This window comes from Anas platyrhynchos, chromosome 3 (assembly GCF_047663525.1).
Source record: "Anas platyrhynchos isolate ZD024472 breed Pekin duck chromosome 3, IASCAAS_PekinDuck_T2T, whole genome shotgun sequence".
NCBI classification, from domain to species: Eukaryota; Metazoa; Chordata; class Aves; order Anseriformes; family Anatidae; genus Anas; species Anas platyrhynchos.
The window spans coordinates 55,712,277-55,734,688 of NC_092589.1; the positions used below are offsets into that span (position 1 = coordinate 55,712,277).

The 22,412-nt window shown below is 42.8% G+C and overlaps 1 protein-coding gene across 2 annotated transcripts in view; it reads left to right on the top strand.

Annotated features, from left to right (window-relative positions):
- The first annotated feature begins 302 nt into the window (after positions 1–302).
- The window catches only part of TIAM2 (TIAM Rac1 associated GEF 2), a 172,371-nt gene continuing 150,261 nt past the window's right edge, over positions 303–22,412 (top strand). For both annotated transcript variants that reach the window (XM_072035929.1, XM_072035931.1), the window contains exon 1: positions 303–439. The gene's annotated coding sequence lies outside the window, so the exon portion shown is untranslated. The remainder of the gene's footprint in view (positions 440–22,412) is intronic.

Below are 22,412 nucleotides of genomic sequence, written 5' to 3' on the forward strand. Positions count from 1 at the left end.
TAAGTTTGTAAAGAGACTGCGAAAAGACAGGAGGCCTGGCTGGGGCACGTGGAGGAGGATGGGGCTGCGAGACTTGGATCCTATGGGGATGGGGACGGAGACCGGGCACCGCCGGGGCCGTGCGAACAGCCCCGGCCCCGACGTGCGGGCGCTCCGCGGAGCTACCGCGGCCGCAGCCGGTGGCACCCCCGGGGCTGCGGGGCTGCAGGGCTCCGGGACTCAGCTCTGCCCGGCTCAGCCCGGGCCGGGGCGGAGGAGCTGCGGGGCGGGGTCGGGCCGCCGCCGCCTCCCCCGACGGGAGGGAGGGACGGAGGGGGCGGGCAGGGGGAGCGGCGCCGCCGCCGGTGCGAGGAGCGAAGTAGAGGCAGAAACTTCTCCGCCGGGAGCCGGGCGTGCCGCGGGGACAAAGTCTGCGGGGGCTGCGGCGCTCCGCGGGCAGGTAAAGGGGGAGAAGGGGATGGGGGCGGGCAGAGAGCCCCCGGCCCCTCGGGGCTGGAGCTGCCGGGTGGTGTCCGTGCGTCTGCCCGCCGGTGCTGAGCCCCGTCCTCCGCGGCCGGGACCGGGACCGGGAGCGGGGCGGCTCCGTGCGCCCCGTCCGGCGGGGACCCCCCGGGGCTGAGCGACGCTGGGGCGCGGCCGCTCCGGCCTCTGGTGCCGCCGAACAAAGAGCCTCAGGCAGGGGGGAACCCCCCAGGCACCCTCCGGGAACCCCCCGGGTACCGGACCTGGCAAGGTCCGGGCAGGTACCGCGTGTGCACGGCCGTGCCCGGCTTTGAAACGAGCAGCGGCTCGGAAGCCTCCTTGCCTCGCAGGTAGCCCTTGCATCGCGGGGCTCGGCAGCTCGGATGAAAATCGTGGTGAAATAAAAGGGCTCGCTGCTGGAGACCTTCGGGGTAGAGGCGACTGGGGTTGAAAAGGGAGAAGGCGCAGCTAACGATGGCAATTCTGAAAGGTCGATCTTGCGTAAGGAGTTTAAAGTCTGGCGAAGATGTTGTGATGATATAGGTGATTTGTGTGCTGGGTTTTAATAACCTGCAGTAAATCTTGCCTTTTTTGCGTGTCCGCAGGGCTCTTGTCATTTCCCCAGAGATCTGCGTGTGTGAATCCAAGGGTGCCATGTTGTGCTTTCCACACACCCAGAACTCCCACTGAATTAAATTAATAATTTGGTTTAAGTTAACAGCAGGCTTATGGTCATTTTCTTTAATCAGCTTTCAGTAAGACTACACAAGAAAATCCCCCTGGAACTGTTGGGATCTTTGTATATGCAAAGAATGTAAAAGGAAACCAGTACTTTGTATGACCTTGCTTTATCTAACTTTACTTTCAGTAATGTCCTTTTATGCCTTTTTTTTTTTTTTTTTTTAATGCACGAGCAAAACTTAACAATCCTTCAGGCGTTTCTCTGTGTGTTTGGCTTTACTTCTGTGGCTGGTCCCCGTGGGAGGCATCTGCTGCTCCTGGAGGGGATTGCCTCTGCAGCCGGGGGAAACAGACATCTTGCTCTGGATGCTCTTGTGCTGGGATGAGCTGTCCTGGTCCCATCGCACCCTCTCCCATGTGCCGGTTCCTCTGACCCTGTGCAAAGCCAGTTGGAGAGCTAACACAGCAAATATCTAACCTAGCCCCTGAATCCTTGCAGGAGCTGGCTGCTGCTTTAGCCCACAGGGGAGGGTCTGTGAAGGCTGCTGAGCTCTGGTACCATGGGGAGAGGGCAGGGAGGGGAGAGAGGACAACCCTCATCCCTGCACCATCAGTGGTGGGTGGGTGAGCGCAGTGGAGCTGGAAGTGCAGTGTTGGGACATGGCTGTGCTTGGTGTGGTTTAACCTGGCATAACTTAGTGTCGCCCTGGCAGCTCGTGCCTACCTCTGCCTCCTTTCTCCATTCGCACCAGTATGAATGCTTATGCTGCCCTGCGGTGAACTGGATTGAGGCACAGAGCAAAAAAAAACCCCGGATTTAATTTTAACCTGGATTGCTTCCATGATTTGGTTCACTGGGGGGTAAGAGGAGAAGGAAAAGGGTGTGGGTAAGGCAGGGCTGCTTTTTTAAGCTGGCAGAAGTTAGTATTGCTGCCAAAATTCCCCGTGGAGCTGCAGGGTGGCTGTAGGTGCTCTGAGCAGAACCCCCCTTCTTACCTCCCCGGGAGCCTCTGCAGTGATTCTCCATGTAGCCTGGGGAACCTGGCCTTCCTGGCTAAAAACAAGCCTTTGTAAATGACTCCATTAGGCATAATGGAGTAGTTTGTAACAGAAAAATTAAGCAAGTGCACAAGTGTTTGCATAATTGTTGCTTTGGACAACAGTAAGCGCCATAGATAGCACAGCAGCATGTGCAGTGTTTTATACAAAGTATTCGTGTTTTATAAAAAGTGTCTGTGAGCTTTTACAGGTACTTGTGGTTCTTTGCAGTGTTGTCTAGAACTTAGAGCAGAAGGTGAGCTAGAAGTCTTACAGGTGCTCATGACAGTTGCAGTAAATATCATAGGCTTGTGACAGCAATGGATGCTGATCCACTGAGCATGTGTTTCTCCAAACTGGGGCTGGCTGAAAAGTAGAAGCTGGGAATCAGCATAAGGCAGCAAAGCCCTCTCTTGCCAGAGGTGGGAAACCCAGTCTTTCCCTTCCTGGCTGCTCCTGTTCCACTTAGTGCAATCCCTTGAAAAGTTGTCAGCAGGTGTTCACTGGTGTTCAGGTCCTGGGGAGCATTCCTGTGGTCTCCTGTTAGATCCCTACGGTACGTTTTCTGACAATCTAGAAGTAATAACTGTTGCTGCAATTGCAAATCATGATTAGTTCTTACTACTTGTTGGCTACCAAAAGGAAGTAGAGCCTGCGTGTCTGCATACAGAGCTTAGCCATGTTGAACTATGGCATCTAGGCACTCTTACCCCTCTGTCACAGTGCAGCTCTTCATGGCACTTACCGTGAATTGCTTGAAGAACTGTTTATATTCAATTTTCAGATGTTCATCCAGAGCCTGCATTTATTAGCCAGGTCTGAGCTCTTCCATGCTCAGCTGATGCTGTTACCACCAAACACTTGTACCTAGTCCACTGCTGGAGGGCACACTGAATTGCCTTCAGTGCGATGCTTGCAGAGGGTGATGTGGATGCCCAGCCTGCAGTCCTTTCCGCTAGCTATTGTTGAGCTCCCCGAGCTGTCCGCTTGCCTTTGCAGTGAGAAATTCAGCTGAAATCTTACACCTGATAGTGCATAAGCACATCAGTAAAGACCTTTCATGGTGCTGTGAAACACCTTTACAGATTGATGGGGTTGCCTTGCCATTTAAAGACAAAGGTGAGATACTGCTAGTGCCAAAGTGAAGCCCATTGCTTCTGTTAATGGGAGGATAATAATACAATAATAATGGAACTGAAAAGTTGCCAGTGTTCCTGTGTATGCTGTCAAATTCTCTGTGGGATTATTTTTTCTCTGTAAACTAAATTGCAGCCACTCAAAGTAATGCACTGGAAAAGTTTGGACAAATGCTACCAATGCGATTATATAATACAATAGCTAAGGAATTTATTATGAAGCCTGTTCTTGATTCAAAGACGAATGATTTTCCCTGGTGGATTGTGGATAGTTTATAGCTTCCTCTCCTCTCCCCAAAGTGTACGTATGGCATTGTGTAACCGCAGAAGTATATGCTTACTCCTCTTCGGCAAAGGGTTTGTGAGGCCTTTAACAGCAGCTGTAAAGCTTGCAGTTCATTGCTTGGGACAGCATAGCTGAAAATAGGTTTTATTGTCAGGACAATTAAAACATGAGCACTTCCATGAGTTTTGTTTCGTTTTCTTGTGGGCCATGATTAAATGTTAGTGTCTGGATATAGAAGTGCTCCTACTGCCTGTAGACTTTATGATAATGATTTAGTAGGTGCTCTTATTTCCTCATTTCTCTCCTTAGCATTCTCAAATTCTTTGTTTATCTTAAAATCAATTATTTGAAAAAGAGTAATAAAGTAAGAGTAATAAATGGACTGCGTGTGGTTTTATCACATTTACCACTGAATCAAATATGCTGTGATGTGCAGTTTTCAAAGTAGAGAGGTGATATTAAGAAGCCATAAAATTTTTGAGATTGTGGGGAAGATCACAGCAAAGGAAGCAAGTTTGTCTTGCATTAGGTGCAATTCTAATCACTCTTCCTTAATTTTTCATTCCTTTCATGCTTTGTCTTTTTCTTGGTGTGTGTATTGGGTTTCTTTATTGGGAGATATGTGCTTATATCCCAAACACCACAGAAGCGTGTTTTCCTGCAAACAGAAGTGGTGAAATTCCAGGGGATGAAGGGTGAGAATGAAAACCCTCACCAGGTGCTTACCCGCTGGGTAGGCAATGGCCTCTCTGTTGTGGGCACCTGCTATCGTGCTGGTGGTGCTGGGTTAGCATGAGTCCGGGCACAGAAGCGTACAGCTGCCTGGCTCCTCTTTGCTGTCAAGCCTCTGTGAACTGTGTGGGGCTTCACCGAACTTGGCTCGAAGATCCGTGGAGCTGGGCTGCGCTCCTGCCTGTAGTTTTGACGGCGATTCCTCAGCCCTGCCGTGACATGCCAGCCATGTACAAATCGTTAGGGGAGGCTCGGTTTGGAAGGGGTGAGCTTGATAAGGTGGGCTTTGTTTTGACTTACTTTGGGACTTTTTTATTTTAGGGTTCTCAGTCACTTTAGCCCGATACAGCCAAGCTGCAGTGGCCCATCCGTGTCACTTCCCAGGTACTGGGAGAAGGCCTCAAGGCCGTCTTGCTGCCTAGCTGTGCTGTGTGGCTTGCTAATGTGGTTTCATCCTGGCTAGCCTGCGTCTTAATGGAGTTCTTCAACCACGTTAACTGATTGTGATAACTTTTGCCTGTCTAGACAGGGCCTTACTGTGTCTGATTAGATCCCAGCCTCGTGGCGTGCATCACTGCCTGTTTCTTATAAACGCAGAAAAGGGGGGGGGGGGGGGGGGGGGGGAAAGCACATGAGTACATGTAATAGTGCGTGGTCTTTTTTTTTTTTTTTTTTTTGCATTGCATTGCATTGCAATGTTAGTACAAAATGTTTATAGATGTTTACTTTTTGCCTGAAGGAAAGCAGGAAAGCAGTTTTAGTCAAATGTCTCCAGGATGCAGTTTGGAAACAAACCTATCTTCAGTTAGGGATGAAAAGACAAATGTTCTCCTTGAGGGTATTGGGACACCACTGAAATCATGTGCAGAAGTTTGTTGCTTGCTCATGTCAGCAACTTTGTCTTATATGTGTAAAGAAATTAATTCCTGTGAATTGTTCATGGAAACTAAAAGCCAGAAAGCCTAAAAATCTGTTCTTGCTCCTTATTTTAATTCCTTTCTTCTTGTTGGAAATTTAAGCACTGTAGAGGGGAGTGTGAAAACAGTTTTCTGCTGTAGTAATTAAGAGGAAATCTCTTTATTGGTATCAGGTTTTAGAGAAATCAATATTTACAAAATATTGATTTTGTAATAAATGTTAAGATGGTTTTAGTAGATCCTCTTCCTTTTCTAGGGAAAGGAAAGATTCAGGTTATAAAGTCTTGGAAAAATAACATCTTTGGAGAAGAATTTTCTCATGGCTTTGATTCTAATAGTAAGTCAGAAAGTAGTACAAATGTGGATGCTTTTTAGTGGTCTTTATTAATATTTTAAACTCAGTATCATGGTAACAACTGCTTCTGCTTCCCTTATACTGTTAGGATGGATTTAGAGTTGGAGAAGGAAAAGCATCAAAGAAATTAGTGAACCCTTTTGGTGTCTGGCAGGAATGGGAAGTAAGAATACATTCTTTGGAGCTGGGAAAAGCAATCACAACTTAGCTTTTGTGCCTGCCCAAAGGAAATTCCTACTTTATAGCAAGAGAGTGGCCAAGGACTAGAGCATATAATTCTAATTAAATCATTTAAATTGGATCACCACCATACTAAAGGCAGTATGTATCTTATCTAGAATAAAAATGAGAATTATAGATGTGTTCAGCAGGGACACTGTGAAGAGTTTAGATGTGTGCCAAAAAGTCTGTTTCAGTTGATGCTATAAAGCTTAAATTGCTTACTTGCTTTCATATTAGTCACTTGAAAATGCTCTTAAAATTATCTTTCTTGAGAGATAGGAGGCATGCTTATGTGCATTAACCATATACAGAATTAGCTTCCTTTACAGAGTGCTACAAGAGTAATAAGGTAGCTTTTAGGAGGAAATAGTAGATGCAGCTCTCCAGATATTGGACATTCACCTCTCATTCTAGTTTAAGAAACAAATCTGCTGCAGAAAGATTGAGTCCTGGATCTGGTGCTGACATTGTGCAGCTGTGCTCTTGTTGCAGAGCATTTGCTTAGGCCAGTTGGTGCAAGGTTGGTCTTGACCATAGATGCAACCTGCCCATAGTCAGAGGGAGTGAGGTCTTTAACGTGGTAGCAGTACCAATAATTAGGGTATAGTTTTGATTTCTAGTAGAACTATATCACAACTTTAGCGTGTGATATTTGGCAATGTCAACTCTCTATAATTAACTTGCGTGATCATTGCATGTATGACAGCAGAAAGAAGAGAAACTTGAACCATTAAGATACCATTGTTTGGAACACAAAGCTTGTTAAGTAATTATAAGCTTTCAAGCTTTACCAACTGACTGCAAGGCATCTTATTTTGAAAAAAACAAAAACAAAAAAACCCACACACAACAAAAAACAAACCAACCCCCAAAAAACTGTTAAAATCATTTTTTTTTTTTTTCCTGTGGTTTCAAACCAACAGGAATGTTTTACTTGAGCTAAAATATTTTGTATATCTTCCCCTTTATCAGATTTTGAGGGAGAAAATATTTGCTTAAAAATGTAAAAGTTTTCAGGTAAGTAACGCATTACTTAGTTTCAGGCATTTCAGTCTAAAATAATTATGTTGAAACCATCAATGCCTGTGTTATATTGACATGGTCCAAATACTAGCTTTCTAAAATTTGTATTATGGTACATGGTGTCTTATTGATTTGGTCCTTGCACTTCTTCCGCTCAAGATGTGTGCTGTTTTGAGTTCACCTCCACCCTGCTGCTCACCAGCAGGCGTGATCAGATACAGTTCAAATGGATTCCTCTTCCATGAGCTCTTATTTCCTGTTAAAGAATAAATTTATCAGCTGACTCTATATCCCCTTCTAGTTGTCTCATATTCAGCTGTCTAGTAGTAGAAGAATAGGATATATCAGAGATGCCTGCCCTTGCCTTTCATTCTCCCTATTATCTTGAATTCAGCATCCGCTTTGGAGGAAAGTGCCAAAAAAGGGAAGGAAATTCCTGCTCTGCAGTGTACAGGCAAGCAAAGAGGGCATATTGTTGCTAAAAGTCCAGTGAGGTTTTTTTTCCTAACACTTTGGTACTCAGCAATCATAGCAGTTATTTTTGTAGGAGGAATACACTTGTTCATTTAACTGCAAAATTAAGTTCTGGTTCTGATTGCAGAACATAGAAACTGATAGTGAAATGGATGTTGTTTGAGATTCATTTTCTCTAATGAAATAAATCAGTGCCACCTGACAACAGTGATTTCAGCTATTTGTCCACATTACAGTGGTCCACATTTGGCATACTGTACCTATAAAATCCTGTGTATATGTATAGAAAAATAAGTAGTGCTAAGATTTTGCTGCTTCATTTTCATAAAGTATAAGTGATGCCCGAAAAGCTAAATTATTATAAATAATTATAAGGTGGCTTTTTTCCCCCCCGCCTTTTCTTTTAATTACTCATGTTGACCTTTTATTTATTTCCTTTTTAGACTCCCTCTTTATTCAGGTTTTCATGACCTCATGTATGTGGCCTTGCTATGAATCTTTTTTCCTTCCTCAGTATTTATTTTATTTGGTGAGTACTATTTTTGTTGCTGCAGGTAAAAACTGTCTTAACTAAATTTGTTGGGCTCATTGGGTTCTGAGTTAGAGGAGTGGCTTTAAACTGAAAGAGAATAGATTTAGATGGGACATTAGAAAGAAATTATTCACTCGGAGGGTGTTGAGGCACTGGCACGGGTTGCCCAGAGAGTTGAGTGCCCCATCTCTGGAGGTGTTCAAGGCCAGGCTGGATGGGGCTTTGTACAGCCTGGTCTGGTTCGAGGTGTCCATGCCCATGGCAGAGACATTGGACTTCGATGGTTTTTAGGGTCTCTTCCAACCCAAGCTGTTTTGTGATTCTATGACAATTTTTAAGTTGTATCACAATCCAGTAGTTAAGAGTAATAAAGGAAAATATCTGCACAATGCTCTCCCCTCTGTAAAGTTCACGTATTTACATAATGCCTATAACATGCTGGACATTCAATAAAAGATGATGTGGCTAACAGGCATCTTTATCTAAAAATATCATCCAAGGATAACATAGATTGCAACTGGTAATAGGGATTGAATAGGGATTTGACATGTTGTATCATGGCTGTAATTTTTATTTTCTGTAATTGCTCCTCAGGCCTATGCTTTTCTCTGCATCTGTGACTTCTTTGTCTCAGGCCAGGTCAAGATCAACACAATGTTACTATGATTTGTCTTATAACTGGCAAAGTGATATAACTATTATTTTTAAATTCGCCATTGGGTTGACATTTCAGGGACATAAAATGATGTGAACTTTGATTCTCAGCAATCACGGTCTAAGTTACTGATGTGTGTTGACACTCCCTTCTTGTTGAGCCGATTTGTTGCAGTTGGTGCATTACTGCTGATAGCTCTCCAGCCACTTACCATAGTCCCGTCCTACCTTTGCTCGTGTTATGAACAACCCGTTTGCAGTCTGTCAGCAGTCAGGGAAGTTGTAGGGTAGGGGTAAGTAACTGTTATATCTGCCACCTGATAGTGTGCAAGGCTTGATTACCAGCTACAATTGCACCATTGGGAAGTAGTTCTACATGTACAGAGGAGTCTTGCAGTCTACTCAGGGTTTCCTTGATTATTTCTCTGGGTATTGTGGACACTTGAACCCCAGTAAAAAATATTGTGTATTTGATTACTTCTCCAGAATCAACCCCTTAAAATGTAATGCATCTTCCTAAGGACTAGGTCAAATGAGGTTTCAATTCTACGTTTTATCTTTTTTTTTTTTTTTTTTTTTTTTTTTTTCTCTTTCTGCCTGGCCCAAGAAGAAGTAGGAAAAAAGGAGATCTGTGCTGTTTTTTCCATTACTGAGAGAGACTTCACCGGGACAGCTATTTGAAATGGAGTCAGTCCATATCAATTGCTTTTAAAATCTGAATCAGGGGCATCCTTTCATCAGTAGGAAAGACTTTCCTTTTCTATCTACCCTCCATTATTATGAACAAAACAACATTTGTTGGTTGTTCTACTGATATGAGCTATAAAACTGAAAAGAAATGACAAATAGAATATAGAACAAAACAGGAAACCTGGGACCAGTGCTCACATATCGCTTTATTTGCTGAAGTGTAGCTCGGATATCGCTTACTTGCAGAAAGTTTGTTTCTTCAGCAAAGGTGGGTATTAGTTTTTCTGTCTTTCAAAGGTGATGAGGTCTGCTTCATTTTGTAAAGTAGTAAAAGGCCCTCAGAAGGTTACCAGGTACACATGTTGTTGTTCAGTCTTTCTGTTGATGTAGGCATCGGTTTTATCTCTACGTTGACTAATGAATTAAAAGAAATATTTAGGTGTTATAGTAGCATTATTGATACTTGACAATTAAGTATAGCATCCCAAAAGTAAGTCTTGCCTGAGCACTGTATTTTTTCAATAACACTACCAAACCCAACTCTTTCAGAAACTTTTTCCTTCACCTTTTTTCTCAGCTGGGAGACACCCTATAGACATCATCTTTCTCCCTTGTATTTCTTTTGGATCCCACTGGCTTCTGTGCTTGGCCATGGAAAAGACATTTCCCATGGTGGAGAACTACATTAGAAAAACAAATCGCTGAACAGTTGCGGTTCTCTTGTTTGACAGTTTATGGAGCAAACGCTGGCTATGCACCATTTAGCATTCTCTGAGACAAAGTACCCACACAGTGCTGCCAATTTCATTATAGAGCTACACCAGCTACTTTTAAAATTTGGTCCTGTTTACATAGCAATTTCAGTTTTACTACTGTACCCATCAAAAGGTTATTGTCTGCACACAGAGAGTCACTGTTTTTAGCAAATCTGCCTATAAATCTAAATAACCAGTAATTAAATACAAGTCTGGATACCAGGCAAGGAATAAAACTGAGGGTCTCCCTGTGGACTATGAAGTTATGCTTAGCGTGGGCTGGTTTTAAGCACCAATCAGCCAAAAATATTGTAATTCATCATTAGGGCCTACCTTTCCAAAAAGCCAAGAGTTAAGTTTTTAACAAAAGGAGACAGATGACTCAAGGAACAAAATGGTCACCGTCAAGTGATGATTTCTTTTTCCTCTTAGAGAAAGGTAGCCGGAGTTGGTGTGGCTTTTCCAGTTCATGACACACGTGGGAATGAAAACTGGATGCCTGGGGATTGTGCTGGGAGAAGTATGTTCAAAAACTTTGAATGGTTGTTTTCTCAGTTCCAGCATCAGACACATGCTGTTGCTTTCTCCCTTTGCTCCCATTTCCACTGCCCAAAAGCCACGATAGGAGCTCAGCAGGTTGAGAAGTGGGGTACAGAGTTCACATACTATACGCATGAATTATATGTCCACAGTGTATCAGGCTTTGCCAGAATCTGTCTGCAGCCAAGACATAATGTATAGCAACACTTTTTTAATGAGGAACATGCATCTGTTACACGTTTAGCAGAGGATATTTCTGGAGCAGTGTTAAGAAAATATGTTTTGGTTTTACAGCCCCGTACCCTTCTGTCTGTCTGTAGAGATGTCATTTCTGAGTCAAAGAGCAGACGGGAGCCCGAAAGCCAGGTGGAAGCCTGGCATCTCTACCTGTCATGAGCATGGCATGATTCTCATCCTCCCCTTCTTTCTGCTCCCGAGCCAGCTGCCTAAACACGGCCCCTGTTGGGGTGGAGGAAGTATTTCCAAAGAAACACTTGAATAAAAGCACTGCTTTGTTTAAGAAGTTTCATTTTAATGTGTAAATTCTTTATTTTCAGTAGAAAAGCTGTGATACAGACACATAATTCAGAATTAAAGCCAAGTGTCTTAGTTAGATGCTCAGTTCAAGATCTTTCATCCACTTAACAGGAAGAACATTTGTTTTGGTGTCAAAACATATGCTTGAGTAGAAGACCAGCCTGAGATGTCTTCTGTTAGATTGATAATGCAAGCAGTTGGCGTGAGTGGATGCACGACCAAAGTCAGGGCTTAAAGATGAAGCCATGAGTGTGACAGCAGCTCTGTCTGCCTCTGATGGCAGACGGGAATGAACCCTGCCTGTGCTTTGAGCCAGCGTGAAGTGCTGTGAACATTGCCAGCATGTGCTGAGCCCAAGGTAATGGCACGGAGCTAAAGGTGATGTACCTGCGGCTCAGCAGAGCTTATTAGTTTGGCCCAGAGCCGTGCTAAGCGTTCAAAAGACTTTTGGTTATCTCTGAGTGTGGGCAGGGACTGCTTGCGTCTGCTCAGAACAAGTTTGTACCTGTCAGCATCATCACCCGTAGACATAGCCTCTGAATCTGAATCTTTGATGAAAGGAAACTGGCATCATTTGGTGCTTTGCCTGTCTTTGACTGCATGAATTTAATTGATTTCTTTTTTCTTGCAAAGCTTGTCCCACTGTGTGGAAATATTAAAAAAGGAAGAAACAGTTTCTGATTTGGTGGCCATCCAAGTCCAAAACACCAAAAGATTATCTTTTCCTGGACAGCATTTCACTTTCTTCATCAATGCCTTTTTTGAGCCTTTTCTGATACCTGCAGAATTAGCAGTCTCTAGTAGAAAGCTGCTTGGAAGCTGCATTTCCATATGAGAGGGTCAGGAGACATGAAGTTGCTCCCATCCCTTCTGCAGCTGTTCCTTAGGGTTTGACTTCAGAGGAGTAAAACTCTCTGTCCTTGTGACAAGCTGCTACCTTGCAAAGAAGGATTTCCTTGGAACAATGCCCAGTAAAGATGAAGAAGAGATTGCCTCCTTTTTGTCCTCTTTTTTGTTAATAAAACTAATTTTATCTAACACTGTTGGAAGTTTCTCTTCTTTTAGAGCCTGAATTGTATCAGTCTTGTGTACAGAGGCTGCTTTTCATAAAATTTTATAATGGTCTCCTTTTGGAAGAAATGACCTCTCAAGTGGCTGTCCCTCATGCCTGTAAGGAAGATGAGGAGTTGTGTTTTTTTTTTGTTTTTTTTTTTCCCTGTTGGATGAGGCATGGATACTTGTTGAAAAAGGTAGTGCTGCTTTACTGCATGTGAGCTTCAAGACTTTACAGCTGGAAACAGGATCCTGATGGGTCAGTCAGCATTTCACTGTTGAGTCCCTTGTCAGCTTTTGAGAGATAGGGCAGCTAGGGCTTTTCTCCTTGCCCTTCTCCCAGTCTGGGGATACAGATGCAGGGAGTGACTGGAGTGTCTGTAGCACAAGGGTAGCTTGACCCATAATCAAACGGGCTAGTCCTGCTGGCCAACCTGCCTTGATAGACAGTGACAACCACTGTGCTGTCCTCTGTGAGTTTAAAACCAGACCAAACCCAACTTTGCATACTTCCTGCCATAGCTTTGTGTGGCAATATAGTCTCAGAGAGATGGAAATCATGAATTCTTGCACTGGGGGTCAAAATGACTAGGTGTTAGAAGGGTGGTGAGCTTCGAGGGCTTCTTTGTCTCACTACTTTGGTCTGGCTTGGAGAGAGCTTTCAGAGAAAGGCACAAAGGTCTAAGCATTTTTGCTTGTGTCTATGTCTAGTCATTTCATGCTAAAGGCCCTGTCCATTTCAGCTGTGCACGCACAGCATGCTGCAAGTACCTCTGTTTGTGGCTGCCAGGTGATCTGAAGAGGAGAGGCCAAGGAGACCTCCATAGCCGTACAGTGAAAAGTTGCATTCAACTGGCTTAGCAGCAAGTTAGACAGATATCATCACCATGAATAGTAGCCAAAGGCATTTTGTGGAACCCAAAATTCAGATGATGTAGAAATTCACATCTGCTTGGGATTTTCATGGCTCTATCAGCAAAACAGCTGAAGGGATGACCCTTAGCAGGGTGATGACACTAGATGTTTTCCTATGAGGGTTCCTGCTTGCATACAACAGTCATCTCCAAGGTGTCAGGAAGGAAGAGTCTTACTCTTTACCTGAGTTACCTAGGTCCTTGGTTCAACAGTATATCTCTAGCTAGGCAGCAGAAACCATTGTGTTGTATGTGAAGAACAGGCGAGGAGGTGTCTTCTTCCTGAGGGTGAATCCCATCCTTCATGCTTGTTTGCAGTTTGTGTATGACTTTCACATATCAGATCTCTGCAGGTTTCCCCATGGCACGTCAACTCTCCATGAAGAAGTCAGTATGTATACAGCTGTGGTGGGCAAGTATTGCCTGCAAAGTAAGCAGCAAGGAAAGTTAGGGGTTGACCATTGCATTTGATTTTAAAATGGGGGGAGCCTCCCCACTCGAACCCCCAGAAGGTCTTATTTAAATTTGTCTTTGGAAGCTTAACAAAGGAGTGGTGATTAAGTGTAAATCCCCATCCTTCTGTTTGACGGAATAGACAGAAGGTGGTGTATGGACAGTTAGCTTGTGTCAACAGTGCTGGTGATTGCTGCATAGTCGTGGTAGGGGGATAGGACCTTGGGGAGGAAGATAAGTAGCTTAGATGGATTGGTGGTGTGTCCAAGTGAGGGATAGGCAATGCTTGTGTGAGTTGCATGGGGCAGGGAGGTGCTGTAGGGATGGAGGCATGGGCTTCTGCACCCTGGGTTGTGGAAACCTCCCTGGTCCTCCATCAGCCTGGTCCAGGCAGTGCCACCTTACCCCAGTCCTTGTCATCCAGGTGTGTGACGTTAGTTTCTCTCTTTGCAGCAGAAGAGCAGCTTTGTCTACCAGCAGTAGCAGTGGTGGCCTGGTTTCTCCCAAGTGTGAACTGAGTGTGAGGGGCATTTGGAGGTGGGAGTGTGTTGCCACGTGTGAAAGGTGCCATTCATGTATTCCCTCATGCCTGTTGGTGCTCCTGGTGTAACCACTGGCCTAGACCGGATCTCACCCAAGTGTTGAGCACTTTGTTGCTGCCTTCTCCCATTGCTTCTTTGCATCCACCATGGCCTCACGTTTCCCATCCCTGGTCACTCTGGAGCACTTGCGTGCCGTAATGCCTGCCAGCTCTTCTACCTCGCCCATCCTTCCCTGGCTGGCATGGCGATAATTCAGCTTAAAATGGCTTCTGTTTGACCTTTTGTCTAGCAGCAAAATGGGTCAAAATGTTTTCATGTTAGTGTTTCAGTATATCAGAATACCTTGCCATATTTCGCTCTATTAAATATTTTAAGGCTTTTTCACTCTAGCCTGTGTCAGGATAAAAATAAGCATAGGACTATCAGACTTTCCCCGCAGGACAAAAATTCCATTTTCCAACCACCTCTAATTATTTCCATTCTGCTGTCTGGAAAGGATCTGGAGACAATTTAGGAAGCCAATTTACAATTGACTTGGGAAAAAATTATTTACCCTCCTGAGCCTCCTTAGATGTGTAGCCAGTGGCATGTGATCAATAGGAAGTCTCACGTTAGACAGTTTTGATGCCCACTGAAGGACTTGGAGACCCCGAAGCTTAGCCTGGGTCCGGCATTACCTGTGGGTGCAAATCTGTAGCTGTGGTGGTCAAAACAGCTCGCTCACAAGCTGAAGACCTTTGTGGATGGGTGGATGCTGAAGGATGTGGAAGGGGAAGCCAGTGCATGGAGTGGCAGAGCTGTGCTGCCAGTGTGGTTGTGCAAAGGGCTTGGGAAGACCAAAGGGCATGGGAAGACTGGTCGAGTTACCCCTCCCAGTTGGTGCGTGCAAACCTAGGTTGTATGCAGCAGACAGATGAGGGTGGGCATGTTGGCACTCTTAAATCCACCCAGGTGTGCTCGGCTTTTACTTTGGTGGTGCCTCCACAGCAGCATCTGCAGCTCCAGCAAGGCAGGGAGGTGCTGTGGCGGGTGCATGTGCACCTCAGGCACCAACCAAGCTGCCTTCTGATTGCTGCTCTACAAATGGATCCAGATTTTTCTTCAGCTTTTCGTGCATACCAGGGCTGCATACATCATCCTGCATGCTGCTTTAATCCTATTAGGGCTGCGTTTAACTGGGGTTAGGGTTTGTCACTAATGACTATGTTGAGGTTAGTAATTTTCAATTATGCTTTTCTAACTCTCAATTAAAAAGGTGGCTGACTTTTTATATGGAGAAGTTAAAAATCCTCATTTTTCATTTAGGTTGGCTACAAATTGTAAAATCGAGACTCATGGGTATGCAGAATTAACATTCTTAAGAAATACTGCAAAAAGTGTTCTTCATGTTTAACATTTAGAATTTTATTTTAAGATTTTATATGCTTTATGCTATGCTGGCAAATTGAAAAAATATTGGATCCTTATATGGAGAACCAACAATTTCCCACAGCCCTGCTTTTACAGCACTGAACACATTTCATTTTGTATGTGATTTTCCCCAGTTGCCAACTGACTACATCATACAGTTTTTTTGGCTTACTCTTTCTGTCTTATGACCATCAGCAGATATTTTGAGTAGCGTATTATAAAGCCACAGATCCTTTTGCTGCCATGGATTCTGTCCGTTACCACTGGTGATGGAAAAGATTTTACTAATTCTGCGGCGTTGGTGAGGGCTTTGAATGACGTTTTGGGAGTGCCGTTGTGCGTGACCCCAGCAGTTGCCAGCGTTTGCCCTCCACGCTGGCAGGGGAGGGCCATGCCTAATGATCTCCAGCAATCCAGCAGGCATTCTTCAAAAGCAGATTGCTCTGGGCACAGAGGAGGAGTGAGATTGGTACTTGTAAACAGTTCAAGATGCTCTGCAGATCCTCAGGATGATCGAAAGATTTAGGAGATGGAGATGAATTTGAGGCGTGTTTCTGAAATTGAGAATAAGTGGAGGAGACAGGAGCAGATGCAGTGGGATGGCAGTGGTGGCTGTAGCCATAGAATATTCTTGCATGGCAAAATGGTGTTTTATGGCCATGCAATCTGACCACCACAAGTTGAGTTGCAGAGATGAGGATGTGAGTAACACTGCTTGTCCATCGCAGCTGTGGTGGGGATGCATCTGGATTCCTGCATCCAGGTGTGGGAGCCACAGCAGTGGGAAGGCATGTGAGAGCTATCAGGCAGTTCACAGGGGTCCAAAAAATTATGGTGTTGAGGACATGGTTTGTGTTTTGGAGAGAGTTCGTAGAAGCATAACAAATGGTTGAATACTGAAATCTAATTCAAGCAGAGTGAATTAAGTTCTGTACATGGGATAAACGGCAGAGGGCTGCTGTAATGGTTTGTAATAGTTTGCATACATGAAAGCTGTCAGTTTTATGCAGAAAAGACTTACTTAAAATGCTGCGAGGGATTATAAATGGTAAAAATTGGGAGCAGTAAATTTAATCTGAATAAAAGGAAGAATATTTTCGCAGTCAGATCTCATAAATAGTAGAACATTTCTTCTGGGAAACAGTGAGATCCCTGCCCCTAGAGATGCTCAAATTTAGGCTACGCAGAACATCAGAACCTGTACTGCTGGGAGATGGTCCTTCACTGGCGGGATTAGGATTGCCTGCAATATTTGGTTGTCAGCAATTTTGTTATGATGAAATGTTTCCTGGAATGATACACAAGGGGGCTTAGGACTATAAAATGTTTGGGGTTTTGTTGGTATAGTGCTTGGGACGCAAATATCTGTGATGAATTGTCACTGTAACATCTTGGAGCCAACATTTTTATGTGAAAATGTGTCCTGCAAGATCTCCACGTGCACACTTATCCGTGTGAAAAGTGTGTCACCTGAGGCCAATAACGACAAACCATTTGCTAAACCCTTTGTTGTAAATGGTGGTGTGCATTGTAGGCCAAGAACAAGTTTAAAGGGTGACTTTGAGCACCCTTTTATCAATGCTTTAAAATTTGCTTTTAGTCAATTACTTTTCCTTCCCTGCACTTTATGGCTTTATGAATGTTGGCTCAGAGCTGTACGGGAGGGGAGATATGAATCGCCATCCATTGGATTCAGACTAAGCTATCTCTTAATCAGTGGCTACTACTTGCCTGTGTAAAACTGGCATAGAAATTAAAATATTCAGCCTGTCAGCTATAAAAAGTCGCAGTAAGGGCTGAGTCATCACAAAAAGTGTCTGGGTTATTTAAAATACTTATCTTCTGCTACTTTTTTTTTTTTCCTTCACAAGATTACAATAAAATATTTTTCCAGTTTCTGAACTGTGCCTGACTAGTAAGCACATCTGAACATTTTGTTTCTTCTTAAATAATTTATTTTGTTTTGGAACAGTTTTTTATTTCCTGTGCTCCACATACTGACATTGTTTTTATTTCTTGTAATATTTCGAGTAACAGTGCGACTTCTGTGTTATAGGGAAGGCCGTCTCACAAATAATACGTGTTTGGTAAATACTTCAAGAAACTATGTAGAGCTAACTGTTTTTGGATCTCAGGATGGGAGCTCTTACGTTAGCTTTTAGTTCACTTGTATCCTCTATATCCTCTTGAGATAGGAGGTTCTTACTGTGCAGCTATTTTCCTCAGCCAAAGATCTTTTTATGAGGAACTTTTATATTTTGCTGACATTTTTTTTTTCCATTCCTTTCTAAGGATTTCTTTGTGGAATTACTGGAGTTGAAGTTGCTTGTTAATAGAGGCTGGAATTGTAATGCATCATTTATCATTTTGAACTTAGTATTGTGGAGTGAGGTATTCATGATCATTTAGTCATGGTTGTTTTAAGTGTTGTTTGTTTTTTTTTTCTTTTTTTTTTTCCCATGCATTATTGGCATGATAAGTATATATAAATTATTGTATGTATTCTCATATGCACTATCAATACACACTTTTAATACCTATAGGTATATTTGATATTTAAAATCGTGCAGAATAAAAGCAGGAATGATTAAATGGCATCCTCAGAAGTTCACAGGGGAAGTTTTTGGGGGAGACATTATCCATCAACGTACAGCAGAAGTCCTTCCTGCTTTGTCATGTCCTGGTTCCTGCTGCTCTTTTCAGCTGTTTTTGGAGCAGAATCCCTAATCTCCGAAGTTTAAGTTCTAAACCCTGAAAAGCTCTAAGCTGGTGGTTAGCCATGTGAGCTCTCTGCTATCACATGGATAATAGGCATTCTGTCTATAAAAAGAGAGACAACTGTAAGCATGGTTGTTCTTAGCCACATCAGAGTTATCATCTGAATTAAGGATGTATAATAGTTTCTTTAAGAGTAAGTTTGTGCAAAAAGGTCAGATTTTTTTTTCCAGATATAATTTGACAGCCCTAGTTTCTTCACTGTTTGACTTACTATTTTATTTTATCTGAATGATTTGGAGTATGGTTAGTTTGCATGCATCTTCATATACCACTAAAAACTTCCGTATGGAATTCACATTAGATAAGGTTCCAGGAAATGAGAAAAAGCCTTAGATGTGAATGACTGTAAACATGCTTAAAGCATCATTCTGTAATGATTAAATAATGTTTGGAGTTAATTCTCCTGTGGTGTTCCCCCTCCCTCCACCTTTCACAGAACACAGCAAGCAGAGGAACTTGGCTCCTAAAATCCAGATGTTTATCACTGCAGGGCTTGCTGCCTGGTAGCTGGTCACGGGCTATACTTGCTTACAGAGCAAGGCAATAGGTGCTACATGTGGGACGCAACAAAACAGAATCTCTGACAGCTAGAAACCTCTGGAGCAGTTTTTTAGTGGGTGAGAATTTTGTGCCCTGACTGATCAGGAATAGGCAAGGATGCCTTCACCTCTAGGTCATGGGTCTAAAGGCAGGCTGGTGGTTTCCTGGAGCTCTCACTGGTGCAAAAACTTTTTGTTGTTCATCTTTCAGCAAATGAGTACTGACACTCTCTGACTGTCCACTGTGCCTTTTTTGTTTGTTTGTTTGTTTTTTTAATATTTTTAATTATACTAGCAGCTACAACTGAGTGAAATGGTTGGCTGTTCCAGTGAGCTTAGTATATACCCAGCTACAAGTATGCAATTATTGTCAGTGTTTTAGATGGTAGAAGACGTGTGCCTGGGATTATGTCTGTGTTCACTAACCGTGCTGGCTTAAAGCCCATGTGACTGCAGAATATTAGCTTGTTATCCAGTTAACTGAGTCCCTTTATGTTTTATACTTGCAAAAAGAAACGTGTTTCACCTCGAGTGTTTTGTTGGTGCTGTTTATTGTTTTGTTTTGTACTTCTGCAGGCAAGTAAGTGTTGTAATTAGTGTAGGGACCTTCTTGGTTTCTTTTTTTCCCAGAAATTTATTAAACATACTGTTCTTCCAAAGCTGTACATCTGTTCCATTAAGCTTTTCTGATGCATCCTTTCTTTTCTCAATTGTGGATGTATTTTTGATATTTTGTTAAAGCTGCATGCCATTTTATGATTCTTTGAAACCACCAAGATAGTGATTATGTTTGTATTAAAATCAATTTTGCAACTGTTTGGAAAGGGGTCTGGTACCGTACCCCTGGTGGTGGTTGTTGATGTTATTAGTATATTATTTTTAACAGGTTTCTCTTGTATTATTTATTTGCTTTTCCTAGAGGGATCAAATAGCTGAATTAACTATGTAATTAATACTGAAGTTCACTCTTACTGCTTCATAAATGTCATTAAAGACAGGTTATGAAGTATATGTTGAATGATTATGTGAATAAGGTTGGGATTTTTTTGTTTTGTTTCAAGGGGTTTGGTGGATTTCTTATCTCTTCCTCAACTGGAGTTCTGCAAGTTACATCTCAGAAACTATTTTATTACTGGACAAGTAACAGAGTAATCTCTTCAATAATAACTTGCCATTCAGAGTACAATTGATTGTGTATTTTAATAATTAGAAGTGATTAAATGTTGAAATTCACCTGAAATGAATGAAGTTAAATGACCTGGTAAATTCACATTAATAATTTTCTTCATTTTCAGCCCCCTCAGTTCTAGGATTTTTGTGTGTCAGGGTACTGCGAAGCTGTTCCTTTGGATAAGACAAGAAAAGCTTTACAAGAGAAGTGGAAGAACAATGACAAGGTGTTGGATTTTGGTTAACAGATGGAGAGAAACCTCAAAAAAATCAGAAGAAGTTGCCATAGCTAGTCATTCCTCTCTGTTGCGTTTCTTAATAGCCATGACATTGCAGCATTGTTGCACTCTCTTTGCTGAACTCCAACCTGAACCTTACGGGGCAATAAGAAAAAATGTGTGAAATACTTAATGTGCTAATTGTGCTTTTCATCCCTGTTTGAGACATTTAACGTGTTCTAAATACCTGTTTCTCCTTTCCAGCCCATGTTCTCCTTCTGGCTGTTAAGTATTTGATGCAGTCTATGCAATAGAGTATTACATTTACAGTAGCAATAAAGCAGCCTGTGCTGTTTTTTCAGCAGGACACATTACATTTTCTGGTTGAATGAAGATAAACCAGGAAGGTATTGGCAATTTGAAGCAGCCACCTGATCTTTGATGTAAAGAAATTTCGGGGACTAAAATAATCAAATCAAAATTTGCCATGTCATTTCATCAAAGTTAAAGAAAGTTGTTAAGTATCTTTTTTTCCTTCTGTCTATTTTTGTGCATACACTCACATTTTGTAGGTATATGTACAGTATGTGGAAGCTTCCCCTCTGTGCCTCTCTTCTCATAGAAGTCACTGACTGCTAGAGTACAGCTTCTGTGGTGTGTTTAATGGATTTCAGGATTTTCTTAAATCATTTAATTCTATTCATCCTTTTGTTTTCTCTCCGTGTTTCCAGCTTGATTTTGAGAAATCTGTCCCATGATAATTGCATCAGCTTTGAGTCTTCTCTGAAAGATCCCTGTTTTTTTTTGGTTTTTTTTTTTTTGTTGTTGTTGTTTGTTTGTTTTTTTTGTTTTTTTTTTTTTTCATGAGTTTCCTCTTCTACCCTTCTATCGTCAGGTGTGCTTATGGCCTTTTATTTGCTGATGGACTCTTCAGGAAGTCATTGACATCTCTTCTTAACCATTAAATCAATAGCTGAAGAAATGTGAGCAAACTTTCTGGTTACCTCTGTGCTATCCTTCGTTTTCCAGACCCTCTCTAAAGAGGAAACCATCATCTTGACAGGTGTCAGTCGTAGTCTGCTACATCCCACCTATGAAAACAGTGGTCAATTGGCGATTGACATTTCATTCCTACAAAAAATGTCCATTGGTGTACCAGCTGGTTCATTAGGTGATTTGTCAGATCATTGTGATGACTTGAGGGGTGTTGATAACATGTGTGAAAACAAAGAAATGGGGGGGACCAGGGCTTAGATCTAATTTCAAAACAAATTGGATTTCATTGCCAGGCCTAAGAGATTTTTTGCAGGTGCCTTATCATGCTTTGTGCAAAAGGGGTCATATAAAGTAGTTTTTCTTTGCCATCACAGCCCGGTATAGAGCCCATAAAAATCAACAGAAGTTTATCCATCAGTCTCTCTCCATCAGTGAGTGATGTCTGCAATCTTTTTGTAATGCACAAACAACTTCATAAATGCTCCTTAACAAAAATGTTGCTACTTCAGAGATTATTAGACAATAAGAGCAGAGACGATAAGAGATAAAGTAGCATCAGTGGCCCTGTGCTGATACCTTGCAGCCCTGGTGCTCAGGCCAGAGGATGCACAGAGTGAAGGGCCAATGGTTTTGTTGGGCTGCCAGTTTCCCTTGATGTCCTCACATCCTGGATGCACTGCCGGCCGCAAGGCTGTCAGTCAGGGGCAGGAATGCAAGGGAATACCAGGAAATGGTGAACTAGAAGGGGAATTTAGAGGTTGAAAAAGTCCAGGACCTTTCAGATTTACATTCAGTTCGGCGCTAGAGAGATGTTCATACCAAGCTCAAATGTGCTCTGTGCTTAAAAGGGATTAAATGGTTAAGTTCAACATTCCTCGTGTGCTGAGCGTGGTTTGGATGGTTTATAGCTATCAGCAAGCAAAACGGACTTCCTAGGTTTGCTTCCAAAATTGATTTATACATTCATTTATATTCTTGCATATTAAGAACAGGCAAAGAATTAACAGTGCTGCGTGAGCAGCTCTAGCACATTTTTCACCTTATATGGAGAAATGCCTGCCGTTTATCAAGCAGGGTGAGATTTGCTGTTATTGTCACATTCCTTAACATTGGAAGACATCGCATTTCTCTGACTAATGAGTCAACTCATAAGCTTATATTTTTGTAGTTTGAACGCTGGGCTTAATCCAGGAACTGCTGGGAGGGGCAGTGCTCCTCCTGAAAACCAGTGGCGTGCAAATGTTCACTGCTGTGTTGCTGAGTTTGTTCCTCGGCTCAGCTGGAGAAACTGAGGTGCCTGCAAGT